We start from the raw sequence: 14,900 nt of genomic DNA, 5'->3' as shown, positions 1-14,900 counted from the left end.
CCTTTAGGGATCTCAACCTAAGATATAAATGAAGTAGATTTTTATTTTTTTTATTTTTTTTAATTTTTTTTTTGGCTTTTATTTTTTTATTTATTTATTTTTTTAATGAAATTTATTGACAAATTGGTTTCCATACAACACCCAGTGTTCATCCCAAAAGGTGCCCTCCTCAATACCCATCACCCACCCTCTCCTCCCTCCCACCCCCCATCAACCCTCAGTTTGTTCTCAGTTTTTAACAGTCTCTTATGCTTTGGCTCTCTCCCATTCTAACCTCTTTTTTTTTTTTTCCTTCCCCTCCCCCATGGGTTCCTGTTAAGTTTCTCAGGATCCACATAAGAGTGAAACCATATGGTATCTGTCTTTCTCTGTATGGCTTATTTCACTTAGCATCACACTCTCCAGTTCCATCCACGTTGCTACAAAAGGCCATATTTCATTTTTTCTCATTGCCACGTAATATTCCATTGTGTATATAAACCACAATTTCTTCATCCATTCATCAGTTGATGGACATTTAGGCTCTTTCCATAATTTGGCTATTGTTGAGAGTGCTGCTATGAACATTGGGGTACAAGTGGCCCTATGCATCAGTACTCCTGTATCCCTTGGATAAATTCCTAGCAGTGCTATTGCTGGGTCATAGGGTAGGTCTATTTTTAATTTTCTGAGGAACCTCCACACTGCTTTCCAGAGCAGCTGCACCAATTTGCATTCCCACCAACAGTGCAAGAGGGTTCCCGTTTCTCCACATCCTCTCCAGCATCTATAGTCTCCTGATTTGTTCATTTTGGCCACTCTGACTGGCGTGAGGTGATACCTGAGTGTGGTTTTGATTTGTATTTCCCTGATAAGGAGCGACGCTGAACATCTTTTCATGTGCCTGTTGGCCATCCGGATGTCTTCTTTAGAGAAGTGTCTATTCATGTTTTCTGCCCATTTCTTCACTGGGTTATTTGTTTTTCGGGTGTGGAGTTTGGTGAGCTCTTTATAGATTTTGGATACTAGCCCTTTGTCCGATATGTCATTTGCGAATATCTTTTCCCATTCCGTTGGTTGCCTTTTAGTTTTGTTGGTTGTTTCCTTTGCTGTGCAGAAGCTTTTTATCTTCATAAGGTCCCAGTAATTCACTTTTGCTTTTAATTCCCTTGCCTTTGGGGACGTGTCGAGTAAGAGATTGCTACGGCTGAGGTCAGAGAGGTCTTTTCCTGCTTTCTCCTCTAAGGTTTTGATGGTTTCCTGTCTCACATTTAGGTCCTTTATCCATTTTGAGTTTATTTTTGTGAATGGTGTGAGAAAGTGGTCTAGTTTCAACCTTCTGCATGTTGCTGTCCAGTTCTCCCAGCACCATTTGTTAAAGAGGCTGTCTATTTTCCATTGGATGTTCTTTCCTGCTTTGTCAAAGATGAGTTGGCCATACGTTTGTGGGTCTAGTTCTGGGGTTTCTATTCTATTCCATTGGTCTATGTGTGTGTTTTTGTGCCATGAAGTAGATTTTTAAATATACTTTTTTTGGGGAATTGCTGGCCAATGAATATTTTGCTGTTGATCTTAACTGCATATGAATTATTCACTGCTCAGAAAAATAGTCTAGTGGTTAGACACGGTCTCTGGACTCACACTGCTAGATTCAGATTCCATTTCAACCACCTAGTAACTGTGTTACTTTAGAAAAATTACTTCATTTCTTTTCATCTTAGCTTTCTGTCTGTAAAATGAAGATAATATTACCGATCTCATAGGGTCATTATGAAGATTAAGTTAGTTAACAAATATAAAGGGTTTAAAACCTGCCTAGCATATGTTAAGGACTCTATAAATGATATTTACTATGATGATAATGCTAGCTAACAGTTGAACTCATCTGAAACATGCTTTCTAAAACAATTAGTAGAGGTCCTTTCTTCCCTGTTTTTAATAATATGTTCCTATTAAATAAAAATGCTATATTGAGGGGTGCCTGGGGGCTCAGTTGGCTAAGCATCCTACTCTTGATTTTGGCTTAGTTCATGATCTCTCAGGATCGTGAGGTGAAGCCCCAAGTTGGGCTTAAGATTCTCTCCTCCCTCTCTCTCTGCCTCTCCCCCACTTACACTCTCAATCAATAAATCAATAAAAGCTAAGAAAATTTTTTAAGAAGTTAAATTGAAAAGGAAACTACCACTCAACAAGGACATGTTAAAAATTGGGGTGCCTGGGTGATTCAGTCGGTTAAGCATCCAACTTCAGCTCAGGTCATGATCTCACAGTCTGTGGGTTCAAGCCCCATGTCAGGCTCTGTGCTGACAGCTCAGAGCCTGGAGCCTGCTTCAGATTTTGTGTGTCTGTCTTTCTCTGTGCACCCCCCCACCCACTTGTTCACTCTCTCTCTGTCTCTCTCAAAAATAAATAAACATTAAAAAAAATTTTTTTTAATTTCACATTTTCCTAAAGGATAGCAAAAATAAGCTATCCTGATTCTCCTTTGTGGCCCAGCAGTTGTTCACATGCGATATAATCCTACAACTGTGCCACATAAAGAATGTGTTTTGGCATAGAAACTGCATAATTTGGAGAGGGTTTTGTTGATAATCTTAAACAAAAACAGTCAAACTCACTTCAGTTCCAGTGGAAAGCCAGGGGGGGAATTGTTTTTGCCAAATGAGAAAAAAGATGCCAGCTTTTGAATTAGGAAGTATTTTCAAGTGTTTGTGTTGGGAAAATGGTAAAAAAGAACATTTGACTTTGGTGAATTTTTATCTACAAAACATTTAAAGCCTTACAAAACTATTTCCACTAAACTTTTATGATAAATACTAGCTTGTATCTTATGTAGCTCGTTACTATTTTCAAACATTTTTATACAAATTATTTTATTGTATCTCTCCATAAGATGTTTATGCATCCAGTAGGGCAGGGATAATAATGCCCATTTTTACAAATGAGATGACTCAGGTTTGGGTTAAGTGTCTTGCAGGTCACACGGTGGGAGTATAAGTGGCTGAACTAGGATTTAAACCCAGATATTGGTATTTTCTCCTAAATATCCTGTAGAACTTTCCCCACTATTGTTTGATTTTCCTTAGGTATGAAACTTAGTATTAGATTTTAAGAGATAATATTTGATTCATTTGTATATTTGGAACAGGCTTGTTGTCCCTGATTCAGATCTTTGTATATGTTCATGAATATCTGTAAATATTTGCTTTTCCTGCTCCCTAATCTGCTCCTACCTGTTGGCCAATTCACTTCCTTATTAATACACTTCCGTTCCTTTGAACAGCAAGGGAAATTAAATTAGCCAGCTTGTAACTTAATAGTAGCTCTACTAAAAAGTTCTGTGGGCTTTAAAGAATTCAGCGATCTAGATACCACAAATAATTAGAAAGGGTCATAATTTGGAAATAACTTTTCCTTAGGTCTAGGATTCAAAACAAGAATATCTGAGACAGACCTGATACCCATCTCATTAGTGGAATATGCATGACAACATAGCATTCAGATCGAAAGCTAGTGAAGTGGTCATGTTCCAGTTCAGTGGTTCCCAACCCTGACTGATCAGAGTCTCTCAGGAAGCATGTTAAAAATAGTTTTCCTCATCTCAACCTTTGGAGATCCTGATAGAGTAAATTTAACTGTGTTTTTAAGAGTCTTTTAGGTGATTGTTATGCTTGCCCAAGTTGGAGAACCATGGGTCTAGCACCGATATTCACAGCATCCTCTGTAGTAAGGATTTAAATTGCTGATACAAGTTTCTCTATTTCATTTTAAGATTTTATTTTTAAGTAATCTGTACACCCAATGTGGAGTTCAAACTTATAACCCTGAGATCAAGAGTCTCATGCTCTACCAACTGAGCCAGCCAGACACTCCTCTCCTCCTTTTAAAATGTTTTCATTTTGCTAACCTCTTCATCATCTGGATGTTTTGTTTTGTTTTGTTTTTACTTTAGGCACAAAATGCATTGAGCTCCAAGAAGGATAAAGGCTGGCTCTTGATTTCCATGTGAATTATATACCTTTTGGGTTATCCGTGGCTAATTTTTCAATACCAGGTTTTTTTCCTCCCTTCATCTAAAGCTTTACCAAGGTCATTCATTTTTCTATGTATTAATTAGCAAACATTGGGTACCTACTGTGAACTAGTTATTGTGAGTGGCACTGGGCAAATATAAATAAGATATATCCTGACCTCTCACAAACACATTATAATACAGTATGTTCTAAGATGTTAAGTGTATTGTGGAAATATACAGTATAAGTAAATGGATGAAGGAGATGTTTGGGTGGGTACTTTAGCAGTGTGAAAGAGGAAACGATCAGTTCCTTAATGAGTAAAGGAAGACATTATGAAGGCACACACTTTTATCTCGGTCTTACTGGATGATTCATCAGAAGGCAAGAGGCAGGGCATCAGAACCTGCAGGGACATGAACGAAGCGCAGCATAACTGCAGAAGGTTAGCACGGGTGGAGTATAAGGGTGCATGGTAAAATTGGGGCCCAAGAGGAGGATGAGGCGTTATGTCAAAATCACATCAAGGCCCTTCTGCATGTGCTTTCCTCTAGAATTTGAACTGTGTCCTCATACCAAAACAAATCTTTAGGGGCTCAAGTAATGCCATTTCAGTCACATAGTATTATTAAGCAGATGTAGCTGACACCCCAAAGGTCATCACCAGACCAGGGTAACCAGGGTAAGAGTTTTGTAGTCTGTTCTGGCTCTTTTTCATCTTTCAGCATATTTATTACACTTGCACAGTAAACACTACAGATGACATAAAAAATGACTCTTAAGTGTTCTCACTGAATTTTCAGTCCAGTTTACCAGATGACATAAATACTTGAAAAGATCACAGTAAGATCTTACAAAGGAATGTATAATTGCTGAAGGGTCCGTGAATAATGAGAGCTCAAGAGACGGAGGAGCCAACACCACTTATCTGAAAAAGCTTCATGAACAGAGGAGGGACATGAGTTCAGGCTGAAGGATGGGTTGGATTGGAATAGGTAAGGAAAGGAGAGAAGTCTTTAAGTGGGGAAGTATCGAGCAGCAGCATAAAGGTGTGAAATGGGGGTTAACCAGTGTGTTTGGGGGCAGCAAGCTGGTCACTCGCCTAGAGCTAGAGGTTTGTGCCGGGAGAACATCAGGAAACACTGGCAATAAATAAACGTGGCTTCTAAGTGCAACGAAGCCTTCAGAAAACCTAGGAAGAAAGGCTGTTGCTGAATTTACTTTTGATCCATATTAAAGATCTCACATAAAACTCTAACTTCAGCTGAACTTTAAAAAGTAAATATTTTGTAATAGAAGAGTATTTTCTGGCATCAAGATACTTTCAAACACTAAAGTCATTGCCAGAGATTTTCCAGCTTAAACTCTCGCTGTTTAAATGCCTTTTATGTTTAGATAGCCTTTTATGTGTGACTTAGGCTTGCTTGCTTTTTTTTTTCAAGGGAAAAATAGAAAAGTCTAGCCACTGACCCTATGTGCACAAAGAGCATAATTGTCACATCTTCATCTGCTAAATGCTTGCGTTTCATTCATTGCGTGTAGCCAGTGAACTTTAGGGATAATTCCTTCTTGCCTTGGACAAGAATGGAACTATCCAGATAAGGGCCACCATTGCTCCGACATCAAAGATTAATAATATAAAAACATTTCCTGATAAACTTAGAGTCATTGCTATTTTATATCAGTTTTCTAAGTAGATATTTCAGCTTTAACTGGACTTCTCAAACATTATTTTCTGATTTAAAAAAGCAATATCACATAAAAATTGGAAAATTATAGAAGTATTTGCTCATATAAAAGTAAAAACCTGAGATAACTTGGTAATATTTTTGCTTGTTTCATTGTGATATTCTATGCATTTCTACAAAGTTGTTAGTTTTTTACAAATAATGTATCTTACTATTTCAATGTTAACACATACACATTTGGTTTCTCTAAAATGGTGCCAAAATGTATTTTTAATGGTTTTCTAACGTTGCATTGATGTATGGTGAAGTAATTTAACCATTCCTTTATGGTTCAACAATGAGGTTGTTTCCCAATTGTATGTGTCCATTATATATTTAAACTGAGGAGAAACGTGTTTTTGCACTGGAGGTAGGTTATATGATCTACTTACACAATATGCAAGCAGAAAATAGATGACAGAAGGGTTGCTCTTCCTTCCTTGTTTGTTTGTACCAGAACACTCTATTATTTACATACATTTTAGCCTCTGTGCCATTTTCAGAAGCTTTATTTGTCTCACTTACTTTTTGGTTTGGGTAAGGCTTAAATAGAAAATCCATCTGTGAAGCATATTGTATATTCACATTGAAGGCTAAAAATCCATTTTTAATTAAAACTTTATTCAGCACTCATGGTTCACTTTGTCCTGTTTTTATTATGAAACACTTCAGACTTCTTCCTAAAACACATATGTCTTGTACATTTCAAGATGTTCCTTGTTGCTCACGCAGAACTAGTTTCTTTATGCTGTCAGCTCACTGCCATATGTTCCGGACTGTTCATTTTGCTTCCTTTCTGGCATTTGTGTAGGCAACATCTTGTATGTAATGCAAGTTAGTTTTATTCCCTTCGCTTTTATAAAACTTGTCAGAAGGTAAAATAGCAAACTGGAAATACTGAATGAATCTCTGGCTTGGTAGGTTGTACATGATTATAAAGGATGTAGCCTTTCTTAAGTTCCTACTGTTTATAAGATACGTGTCCAGTGAGACCTGAAGTCTTGCCAGATGTGAATAATTACAATTAAGATTCAATTGGTGCTACTTGGCAAAGGCACACATTATATAGATTGCAGTTCTGTAGGCCTGATTATTAAACCAAATGTGAAGATTGGGTGGATTGGGGGGAGGAAGCATACAAATACAAAATACAAAAGAATATCCCTTTTCAGCAACACGCCATCATGCTTTCATCTAAAAGTCTTTCTGCAGGATTGTCCACACCATGTAAATGATTTTTGAGATAAGTAGTGTCGTACTTTAAGTTAGGTATATCAGAGATGAACTGATTTAAAAAGTAGTGATGTTTAAGCTGAATCTGAGTTAGAAAAGGCAGTGATATCTGATGGTATTAGAAAGTTTGCTTTTAAAGAAAATTATGTCAGGATAGGCTGTACATTCTCCATAATATGAAGTCCCCAAGTAGTAATACCTACACTACTCAAACCCTAATGAGTTCTGAATATTTGAATTTTTCAAATAGTTCTGTTATACTTCCATTAAAATGTTTGTTCTTTTAATTATTGACTGGAACACCTAAATTTATCACATATCTCCTAACTTCTTTGAAATAGAGGACACTGAATATATTTGAATGCATTCTTGATGATTCTGGCCCCCCAAGCTGAACACTAGTTATCGTATCCACCAGTACAAAGGTAGGGCTGTTGAGGTGGAGGAGAGCCTTTGAGCCCACAGTGACTGCCTCCACACAAATATGGCTCTTTGTTTTGTTTTAGTTTTAGTTTTTGTGTTACTGAGGTGCTTCTCCCTCTCTTGCTGGCAACTGGCACGTCTCATTATTTTCAGATTTTTTTTTCCGCTTCAAATTTTCCATTTGTGTTGCAGAGTAGGCTTGGGGACCAGGTTACCAATTTGAAATGATTGTATAAAACAAGAATGAAAATGTCCCATCAGCGACCTTTTAAGTATTGATGTTATGTCACTGGCTTTGACTATTAAGAGTTTTTGTTCACATCTAGTTCCACCTAGATGGATGAACTTGATGTGTCCAAAGAGTTTAACTGTCAGTGTAAATGTTAGTCTGTCTCTCCAAATTCAGGTAAACATTGAAGGGTACAATTACTTTGGCCTAATGTCCTAGTGTCACATAAATTTTCACATGGAGAGAAGTGCGCGTGCATTTAGACTGCATGAGTATATGATAATTTAGTATATCATACACCTCCACCCAGGACTGGTTAGAATACATATCTTTAACCATAATAATGCACAACCCGTAATGCAAGACCTATCATTATCCCAGGACACACATGGTATGTTTTGTTTAAGCTCATGGTGGTTTCTGTCTAAAATGGAAATCTTTCTTCAATCACAGCACATGAAAGAGCTAAAATATAGGGTTTTGAATATTCTGTGCAGCCATTTTGAAATGGACTAAATTTTTATTAGTAACTTTTAAACTTAACATTCCTTTTTTTTCTTTTTTTCTTTTTTTCTTTTTTTTTTAGAGAGAGAGAGAGAGAACACGTGTATGAGCAGGGAAGAGGGTCAGAGGGAGAGACAGAGAGAATCTCAGGCAGGGTCAACACTCAGCACAGAGCTTGACACAAGGCTTGATCTCATGACCCTGGGATCATGACCTGAGCCAAAATCAAGAGTCAGACGCTCAACCCACTGAGCCACCCAGGTGCCCCTGAACTTAACATTATGAATAATGTCTTATGGATTTATATATTTGGTAAGTGTTTTGCTGTCCCTGAACTAATACATATAGAAACATACATCCCGCACACAATGTCAGTAGGGCACAGCCTTTCCTTTGATTTTTATTGAGCACTTGTGTACTGGGCCCTGTTCTAGGTGCCAAGGAAAGGGGATGTAGAGAGGAATGAAACTCCATCCCTGCTTTTGAGGAACCTTGAGTCCTAAAGAGAAAGAGACAACCTTGTGGGTTACACTTCAACATGGAAAATATGATAAGGATAAACAAATCCAGTCCTGAACTCTAGAGGCTGAAGGAAGTGGAGGAAAAAAAGAAAAGAAAAGGAGATGGGGGCTGGTGGGCAGGTAAAGAGGCAGGAGGAAATGCTTCTTTCCTGTCTCAAGGAGCAAGAGACATGCCCCCAACTCGATGTTGGGAATACTAGAGGTGCATTTATTAAACATCTTGAATGCTATAGCTATTCTATCTTGGAAAAACAAAGTATCTAGGTCCAGAGTACTGTGGAGACAAAGGGAGAATCTGGTTAACTCTGCTAAGGAAGGAAGGGTCCAGGGAAAAGTTTAGACATTTGAGCTTGGCCTTAAAGAATGCATGGGGTTTGAGTGGGCAGAGATGTGTAGAAAGGTAGCGCAGGCAAAGAGAGCTGCTAGGACGAGGAGGAAGTCATGGTAATGGAGACTACACTACCTATCCTGCCACAGTGAACTCCTGCGTCTTATCGCAGAGGAAGAAGTACAGTGTAGTAAGAGCCCTGGCTTAGTCAAGTCAGCTTGGTTGAGTCCTGTCAGTTTCATGAACCAATGGTGTGAGTTGGTGGCCAGACGCTGAATCATTCACTGCCTCCGTTTTCTCTGAAAAAAAGAAAGTAACGCCTATCCCCAGGGCTGCCATGTTGCACAACTGTAGGAGGCATCATTCACATTGCACACCGAGGTCTTTACCTGTCTCAGGTGGGTTGGGAGGATTCAACAAGATAATACATCTACACACTTAGCACAGTGGCTGGCACACAGTGCTCAGTAAATATTAGCTATTGTTAATCAGGCAGCTACAATTTTAAGGGATGAATCTATTAGAAGTCCTTTCTATTCATAAGGTTTTATAAACCTCTATCCTTGTTAAGTAATCTATATGGTCTGAGATTTCTTTGAGTACAATGCAAGATGCACTTTGCTTAAATTACTGGGCTTCAATACTTACTGTGAAGAAAGTATACAAAGAAACAAACCGAAGCAAAACAAAAAATTAAATCTCTCTAAAAGGCTTTGAATGATCAATCTTTTGTCCCTAGTCTTGGTTCCTTTGATTCGTACCAATGTATAGAAGTCTCATATTTATTTTTATTACTAAAACCTGTCTTTTGTGACCATCCAGTGTTTCCTTCAGGAACTTTTTCTAGTGTAATTTTTTTGACCCTGTAGTTTAAAGATGTTTATTTCATCTTTTCCCTTTATATCCAGAAGCAAGGCTGTTTAGAATGGATTGGTAGGTTAGAACATCTGCCTCAGAAAATGGGACAGCCATGAATTTGCCTGAAGATTCAGAAATGTGGCCAGGGGACAATTATTACCAGACTTCAAATGTCAGCAAACACTTCAGGGTTGCAGGAGAAAGAGAATAAAACACAGAAGGTTTAATGGCTTTTGCTATGGGGGTGTTTGGGGCAAGCTAGGATGGAATAATTTGCCGAACACATGATAGTCTTTCTGTTACTTGTCCAACTGGGTTAACTGAAGCCTGTTAACACTCTACCTTGTGAAACAGAAAGCAGCCATTAGCTACTCAACAGTACACGTAGTGAAGGCAGAGGTTAGGGTCTGTCTTTAGAGATGGAGTCAGCAGAGTTGGTGATTTATAGCAAGGACCATGACTAGGTAAAGTCAAAGGAGCTTGGTTAGTCATGCAGACCCCTGTCACTGGTTGAAATCAGACTCTGAACCTGGCATTTGGAGGGCAGGATGTTTATAAGGGAGTGCCCTGGATCCACACTAGTGGAAGGAAGGACACAGGGTTGGGTGTAGGAAGAAGTTGAGATGTGATATGGGCCTGATAGCAGCCTTGGCCAAGCCCGAGGGGCTCTTGAGCTAAAATGACCCACCAGAGTTGTCTCACATTAGGCTGAAATGACTATGCTTTTATACAGATTAGTCACTGGATGTGGGCTGCCCCTGAAGGGTAGGACCTCTGACAAATCACTTGTAGGGCTGACAGTTGAAGGCTGCCCCCCTACAGAACTGCCAGCAGTTGGGGCGTGTCCTTCCTGTCTTCGCCTCTCCCACCCACCTCCAAATTCTATTGTAATATACATGATCCAAACCAGTTCCAGAAGCCTCACTGGACAGAGAGGGGCTCCACCCTGTCCCTTTCCCAGTTTCCCCCACAAAATAAAGTCTCAAGTAATTCACTATCCAAAAATTACTTAGCCACTGGGCATCAAGCACCCTCCCCCCCCCCCCCCATAACACAAAAATAGAGATCTAATACTAGTTCTGTGAGGTAGGTTGTATTTTTCTCAAGCAAGACGTATAAGGATGTTTTACAGCCCTGGTCTCTTCACCAAGCTCCAGACCCACAGATACAAATAACTCTTGGGCAATTCCAATGTGATATCTCACAGGACATCAATATCAACATGCTCAAATCTGAACTCATAATTTTACTGTATTTGCTTCAGCATATATCCATCCATCCATCCATCCACCGATCTTTATTTGTTATTGTGTAAATATATATAACTATTATTTTGACCATTTGTAACCATACAGTTCAGTGCCATTAAATCATTCACAATGCTGTGTACCCATCACCACTATTTATACCCAAAACTTTTTCATCATTCCCAACAGAAACTCCATATCCATTAAACAATACTCTTTCCTTCCCTCCTCTCCTTACCTCCTGGGAACTAATACTCTACTTTGTGTCTCTGCAAATTTGTCTATTCTAGGCACCTCATATAAGCAGAATCCTACCACATTTATCCTGTGTGTCTGGCTTATTCCATGAAGCATAATGTTTTCAAGGTCCATCCGCGTTGCAGCACATATCAAAATTTCATACCTTTTTATGTTAAATGGCATTCCACTGTGTGCCTATACATGTTTAGCCATTCATCAGCTGGGGACTCTTACTTCTTTTCAGTGACACTGCAACAGCCCCACAAACTGCCACCCCTTAGCAGCCTCTGACCCTCTCATTTATTCTCTTTCTGTTGCCATAACAACCTTTCTAGATAAACAATAAGATGCTCCTTGGATATATCCATTGCCCTTCCTCACCCTCCCTGGCCCTATCCCGTTTTTGGTTACATCATGGCGCTCAATCTATAGTGGCATTCCATGGCCTTAGAATTTCCTCTACCCGTTCCTCCAAGCTGTTGTGCTTTACACATCTTCACATCCGATGCTTCAGCCACATCACGCACCTCACATCCCCGAGCGCACCATGCCCTGTTACCTACTTGTCTTGCTTTGTGCCGTTTCTGCTCCTTGGAATATAATACATTCCATTTTTCTGCACATAAATCTCTACTCCCCCTTCAAAATCCAAAATAAATTGTCATGTCTGTGAATGTACCTCCCCAACTCTACCAGGGAATCTGTTGCTTCTTTATTTTCCCGAAGTATTTTGTTCCCACTTCTACTTTCAGTCTTCAATGCAACATACTGCAATAGTGTACTTGCCTGCCTTTTTTATAAGATTGATCTCTGCTTCAACTGTCGATTCTTTGCACTTCTCTCCCATGTACCTGGAAGCTCACACCACCCACAAAGAACACTGCATATGTAAGCAGCTTGGGGGGGTGACCCCTGAAGGCAGATCCCCATCTCTGGGCTCAGGGACTAACTCTGCTAATGAGTGATGGGGCTTGGACACATCACTTCTCCTCTGAGTTTGTCTCTTCATTTGTAAATAATTCCACATTCTAGAGTGGTCCCGAGAACCAAATTAGATGACTGATATGGAATCGTCTTTACAAAATAATTGTGAGTGGTCGAAATTGGCCAGATTCGTTAGTCTTCATGTACTTCTCTTCCCAGATTAATTTGTCTTCTACAGGGAGTTCCTAGTTTTGTGAATTATTCTTTTAAGAATAAATCACAAGTAGCGGGGATGTAATTTTGGAGTAAATTATTCACTTGGAGTAAATGATTCATTCCACATTGTTGGGTCAGTTTCTGTAAATGGTTGGAAATGCAGGGATGCGAGGTTTAGGCAGTAAGAGAAAGAACTGTGGTCCAATGATGGCTGCCAGCTCAGAGGTAGGCGGCTCCCCGTCACTGGAGGCAAACAAGCAGAGTCTGATGAGACTTACCTGTCAGGGAGGCAGGTCAGAGAAAGTATGACCAGGACCGAGGTCATAGGAGGTTGCTGACCCCTGAGACTCCTTCCCTTTCTGAAGGGACACCATTCTAAAATTTACATAAAAACCACTCTGAGAGATGGATAAGGCTTTTGTATTCTATTCAGGGGATAAGGTAAAATGGTGGGGGTTTTCTTTCCTCTTGAAGTGAAAGTTGTAGATTTTATGTAAGACCACAGCAAAAAAATCTGACATTTCTACTTTGTGAGTCCAAGCTAAAGCTGAGATTTGATTTTGAAATATGAAAGTAAACTGTTACTAGCTCAATTTAAGTCTGTAGGATTTATATTTATATATAACCTTTAAAGTTCTCCCAACTTCTCACCCTGGAGAAAAGAAGAAATTACAGCAATTTTACTTAGGGCTGGAAGTCGAGAGAGACACTAGTTCTAGGTTAATGGAAAACTGACACTGTTTTGCCTGGGCTGCCAGCAGCTTCCAGCGGCTTCTAACTGATGTGAACTCTCACGCCCAGAGACACAGTTACGAGTCTCACATATTAAATTGAGTGCTTTTGTGGTCCAAGCTCAATTACGATTCAGTTTTAAAAACGTTCCTTCGCGGTATTTTTAAGAGCACTATTTGTTTTTACACACCACCCCTTCACAGTCCAAAGCAACTTCTAAATGTCGTTATTGCTTGTGGCAAATCCATTTCAATTCTCTAGAAACGACTTTTCAGTGTGTTTCTCCTTGTGCTGTGTCCGCTCCAGTGTGCAGGCATGTGGCTTGCTCTCCCTGTACACCCACCACCAGCACCGCGCGCTGTCTGCCCCACAGAGACAGAGCTGCGATAGGCACACAGTGTTAGAAGGCTCCTAGATTTCATCTCAACTACTATGAATTTTTGCAACCCCCCTCCTCCCGTTTATTGTTGAAGAAACTGACGAGTGGTAGGGGTGGGGAGGGTGGTTCACAAAGCAAGTAGTAGCAAAACTAAGCTCAGGCACAAGGACTTTGGAGTCTTAAGCAATTCTCTTAGTTTGATTTCCCAGAAGCAGCACATGAGTGCAGGTGCAAGTAGTTTATCGGTTGGGGGATCCCAGGAAACACCGGCAGGAACAGGAGGAAATGAATCAGGAAAGGGGAGGCGGCTATTTAGGACGTGTTCATGGACAGGTTAACGCTGTGGGCCTGGAGGCCACCAGGGCTCCAGTCCCTGAGAACCTCTGGAGATGGTTCACAACAAGCCTCCGACTTGTTTGACCAACGCTTGTCTGTCATTGGTTGAGCCTTGCTCTTAGGCTCTTAACTCCCCCGCACTTCCAGCCCACTCTGTGCAGGTGGCTAAGCATTTTTCTGCAGCCAGAGAGAGCCCTCGGCAGAGAGTTGCAGGGCTTTGTTTAGGAAGTCACCCAGCAGGCAGCACTGGTGCAGGCCTGGGCGACGTGGGTGGGACTGGCAGCCTCTGCTTCGGTGGTCGGATGCAGATTTCTCTCCTGTCTCTGGTCAGTAAACACCAGAGCTCCGCCTTAGAGGTGAGAGGCTGAAACAAAACGTGATTTACAAGGGAAGATTAAATAGGCAAATGAGTAAATACTATCCCTATGTTATGGGAACTTACCATGCACATATGCACCTCACCACCTTTGCACATGCTGTCCCTCCACCTTGTGTGACTCATCCTAGAAAACTCCTACTCATCCTCCAAAGTCCAGCTCCAATATGAACTTGACTGTTAGGTCCTTGCCTGACTCCTCAAGAAAAATTCATTGCTCCCCTCTTTGCTCTGACCGCACGCTGTGCCAGCTCTGAAATAACAGGACATGTAGTGTCCGTGTCTCCTGTGCGCCCACCACGGTGCTACTATTACTAGTAATAGTAGCTAACGTTTATGGAGTTTAATTATGACTTTATGTGCCAGGCACTGTTTAAAATACTTTATGTTAATTACCTCACTCAATCCCCTCAGCAACTCTATGCAGTGGCTGCAATTAGCATCTCCAGTTTGTAGAAAGGAGACGGAGGTGTTAAGCAAATTTCCCAGGATCATGTAGTCAGCAAGAGGCAGAGCTAGAAGTTTCCAGAAAGTCAGGCTTCCAAGTCCCTGCTCTTAGCCGCTGTATAGTACAGCCTATCTTTGGCTGCGGTAGAGAACGGGGCCCAAAGACTGAACCCTGGGGGTATTTCTAG

The sequence above is a fragment of the Prionailurus bengalensis genome, chromosome C1 (genome assembly GCF_016509475.1).
Source record: "Prionailurus bengalensis isolate Pbe53 chromosome C1, Fcat_Pben_1.1_paternal_pri, whole genome shotgun sequence".
Lineage (NCBI taxonomy): Eukaryota > Metazoa > Chordata > Mammalia > Carnivora > Felidae > Prionailurus > Prionailurus bengalensis.
The sequence above is the reverse complement of the archived record's forward strand: the minus strand, read 5'-3'. Positions refer to the sequence as shown.